Below are 5,022 nucleotides of genomic sequence, written 5' to 3' on the forward strand. Positions count from 1 at the left end.
CACAGAAATGTGAAGGATCAGTCAATGTCTTGTGAGCTAACGTTTGCTTTCCTTAAATCGCCCGTATTGAAGTCTGGTACAGAGGGTTTCATTTTTGCATGCAAACACGGTGTCATTTCCACTTTAACATACCGTCGCTACATTTTGAGCCAAGACATTCACGATGATAGCTGCAGGGCGTGCCATGCACACTCCGAGCATTTAGCTCACATACTATCTAGTTGTCCAACACACGCGGGAACGACCTACATTCAAAGGCACAATGCGGCACTAAAAGTACTTTATTACCATCTCTGTCACTTCTACGGCATTCACCTTAATATCGCTCCTCTAAATGCTCCTAGGGAAATTGAGTCAATTGTCGAGAATGGGAAGTGCCGCATATACTGGAACTTTATATTCTCGACAATTGTTTCTGTTGCTCACTCGAGGTCTGACATGGTTCTTCTTGACTTCGAGAAGCGAACCATGTTCGTCATCGAATTTTCGGCACCAGCTGACAAAAACATCATAGCTAAGGAAAATGAAAAGAAAGAGAGGTATTGAGACCTTATAAGGGAGTTGCAACGATGGTACCCGGAATATTCTGTTAAACTGATCGTCCTTTCATCGGCCCTCTTGGAGGTGCCAAGCTTTCACTTGCTAATAGCCTAAAAAGCATCTCTGCGTGTCAACAATATGCTAGAACACTTGCGGGAAAATAGCAGATGGCGGTTGTCCTTGGGTTGCTCCGTGTTCTTAGGGTGCACGAGGCTTTTGCTGGATCGTCGTATTGATTCCTTTACAGACTGTAAGCACCTATCTTACGGTTGTGAGACGTGGTTATGGCTGAAATTTTACCGCGATTTCGCTGGAAGCGGGTGCAATTTTTCAGATTAGCACCCGCTCCCGGCGAAATCCTGCGGTTGTCCTTATGACAAATTTTTAATTATATATATATATAAAACACAGATAAAATTTTCTCTATAATAGTTGAATTGTTTGCATGTTATTCATTGATAACAAAGGATCTCAGCTCGATAACTGCCGAGATAAAATTAAAAACATTGTAAATATTATTCTGGGTAAAACTATTGACAAAATTGGCCATCGTCGTTGGGACTGGAATGCCAGTGCCAGAATCTTTCAATTGCGGGATCCCATAGTATTTTCTTAAATCGGTATACATTAGACATATGAATATTACATGTTCCGTGGTCTCATGTACATGTAAATTACAAATTGTACACATCTCAGAAGGATCAATTACGTAAAATTCCCTATTAATACCAAAACGCAGAAAACTCGAGTTCGAAAGCCTCAGCTGTGCGCTCAGTCTGGTAATACGCATTGGTAATCCCCACTTCAAGTAACCTGCAGGGCTCTCTCACCTGTCAAGCAGCCGATATAATGTAGCGTAAATTGAATTTCGTATCCTTGTCTCGCCGAGATTTTTTAGATGCAAGTCATATAATTCGGTTATACCATTTACATTATCTAAAAGGTAGCTTGAATCTACGAATAATTTTTCATCATTTACACCAACTGAATTTAGTCACCATTTTAGTTGAGCTACCCAATTATATTTAATATCTAAGTCGACCGACTGATTGAACAGCTGCAGCATCCTCTTTAGGTCGTCGAGATATCATACTCCTATAGAAGAACAGTACAAGGCAACACTAAGTATTAGCGCCTGCATGAGCTTCATCTGTGTTTCCAATACCTTTATCTTTGTTCTGCCTAGGATACTTAACACTGCGCCAATAGCATTGAAAGATTTACTGATCATTATATCAGCCGCTTTCCTAAAAAGACTAGAGTACGAGAAAGGGAGACCCAAGTATAAATAATCTTTAGCAAGCTGAAGCTTTTCACAAGCATAATAGAACTGCTTATGGCTTATTTTTTATTTTCCACCTCGCTTAAATTCAACAATTTTCATCTGTTGTATATTTACTGTAAGGTCGTTAAGTTTGCAATATTTTTCCAAGCAAAGTAGTTTCCTACGTGCAACTTGTTGAAACTAGCAGGGAGAAACGAGGTCATCTGCGTATCGTAATAATAAAACATCAATTATTGCATTCACATCTGGACCTTTCATATTATAATTATTTCTGAAAATTTTCTCCATATCTGCTATAAAAAGGCAAAATAAAAGTGGGCTTAGAATCTCGCCCTGAAGAAAACCCTCAAAAATTTCAAATATTTAGAATTAATACCATTAATCCTCAACCTCAGTTTGCTGTTGGCATATAAACTAATTATTATAAGGATTATTTTTGAGCTCACGCCCAGGCTATGGAGTTTATACATAAGTTTCTCATGACTGACCGAATCAAAAGCTCTTTTAAAATCAACAAATATTCCGTATACCTTTCTCGTCCTTATTCTGAGGTGCAGTTGTATGACGGAGCTCAGAACATAAACATTATCCATGCAACCCCTACCCTTTATAAAACCAGCCTGAGATTCCGGTAAGACATTACAATAATTCACCCATGTCGTTAGTCGCTCAAGTAAAATCTGCATAAATATTTTTAAAAGACAGTTCATCAAAGCTATGCCTCGGTGATTAAATACGTCTGATTTCTCATAATTTTTAAATATTAGCACAACTTCAGCTCTGCACCAACTTTTTGGGATTTGTGCTACATTAATAATCTTTTGAAACAAAGTTTGAATTCACGCCATCCACTTTTCTGGCAGTACTTTATGAAATTCATTGCAAATTTGGTTTTCTCCTGGGGCTTTGTTGCTTCTACATCTTTTGAGACTTTTACGAATTTCGAAATATTGAATATTGTCGTCAAGATTTGGATGCCTTGCATCAAAGAATGCCCAATTTATAGGCATACACACCAGCGTATATATGTTGGAATAGAATTCATTCCACTCGCTCAAACTGATGGCATTAACCTGGTATTTATTTTCCATTCTAAAAGTATGTACACATTTCCAAAATTCAATACTGTCTTTTGTCTTAGCTACTTTATTTAAAGATTCAATACTATATTTGTTCTTTTTAGTCCTACTTAACTGTATATATGCTCTCTTAAAATAATAATAGACACCTGTGACAGCAGGGGGAAAACGCAATCTTCTGCATTCCTTTAGTACTTCTGTCGCTTTCTTATTTGCCTGAGTACAATCATGACCATACCACGGCTTATTTTGCGATTGCTTATAGACCCTGGTGATATTTTTTTAACTCTGAATAAGTTTAGTGATTGCGCTGTCTCAAGAATGGCGCATCTTAAATTATCATCCAGCCGATTAATAGATGCACTCTCTGTATCGATTGAAATTCTCTCAGAGCAATCCATTCTCTCGGCATAATCAGAAATCTTATTTTTTTCCAGTTTCAGACGTTTAAATATGGTAGAGTGATCAATGTTAGCAAGTTTAGAATTCACTTTTAAGTTACTATCAATTATGAATTCAATAGGGAAGTGGTTAGAAGCTGATATGAAGTGCATAACTCTCATATCCGCTATCAGATCGAGTACATCCATATTGCAGCAGAGCAGATCAATTGTGCTCAGCTGTTTCTCGATACCCACCCTGCCATTAAAATTACGCACAATCAATCTACTCACTGATGCAAAATTAGTCCAATATTCATTCAAACTTATCTGCAAGAGACTGAATATCATCCGTAGATCTACACTGGGTTTGAAATATACAACCGTAAGAATCACAACGACACTTTTATTTCTTAACCTCACTGTCAGCTATCTCTCACAGGTTTCCACGATCTACGTTTTAAACACATCCTTGTTCACAAACACAGCTAGAAATCCACTCGCACGCCCTCTACTCTTTTCTCTGATAGCATCACCGTAAAATCTCTCATATTTTGCAAGAAATTTTGGAACATGCTTAGGAGCACTGGTACACCACGTTTCCACTACACATAACACATCAAAATTGATTTCCTCTTTATGTAAAACATTGATGTTGCCGAACCCTTCCACATTTCAGAAGATTATCCTGCATCCATTAAGTTGTTTCAACCTTATGTTTCCTTCCTGACTCTTATTTGCGGCATTCTTGTTTGTATCAATCTCAAGATAATCCTTAGAACTGTCAGAATTTCCCTTCTCGGTAGTAGTCACGTGATCTGTGGACATTCCCAATCTGTGTTCGAGACTTGTCTACGAGGATGGATCAAATATAAACCGGAATTTTACAAATACTTTTCTTAGCCAATCGCAAGCACTCTCACAGTGTAGGTTCTTGTAATGTAGTGTATTAGGAGTGGGTAAAACGCTTGGTGAGCTGTTTGACTCAGTCACTTCGTCAGTACAGCTATGAGTGAGCAACAGGTTCCAGCGTCCGTTGCACAACGGGTTATAATAAAGTTTTTAACTAAAGAAGGCATTAAACCGTGCGAAATTTTGACTCGACGTCCAAGATCAAGTGTCTCAGGCGATAACATTGGTTCAGTTCGTGACCTTATTGAAAGTGACAGGCAGTTCACTATTCATGAAATCGCTTTACAGGTGGGCATTAGCCATGAAAGCGCTCAAACAATCATTAAAAATCATCTTGGTGTCAAAAAAATCTGTGCCCGATGGCTCCCGAAGTTATTGAACGAAGATTAAAAAAACATCCGACTGCGAATCAGTAAGAGACATCTGAATCGATTTCTGCGGGAGGGAGAGACTTTTTTGAAGCATATCGTGACATGTGATGAAACATGGGTGCATCATTACACTCCCGAGTCCAAGATGGCGAGTAAAGAATGGCGAAGGAAAGACGAAGCCGGTCCTGTGAAAGCCAAAACCCGTCTCTCAGCCGGTAAGGTCCTCGCGACCGTCTTTTTCGACTACAGAGGAGTGTTGCTCATTAATTTCCTACATGATCGACGTACGGTTAACGCTGCCTGCTACTGCCAGCTGTTGGAGGCAGCAAAAGCCGCTTACAGAAGCAAAAGAAGCGGTAACCCCATCAGAAACGTCATCCTTCTTCATGACAATGCCAGGCCACATACGGCGGGTGAAACGAAACAAAAACTGGAGGATATGCATTGAGAAACCC

This window comes from Belonocnema kinseyi, chromosome 2 (assembly GCF_010883055.1).
Source record: "Belonocnema kinseyi isolate 2016_QV_RU_SX_M_011 chromosome 2, B_treatae_v1, whole genome shotgun sequence".
NCBI lineage: Eukaryota > Metazoa > Arthropoda > Insecta > Hymenoptera > Cynipidae > Belonocnema > Belonocnema kinseyi.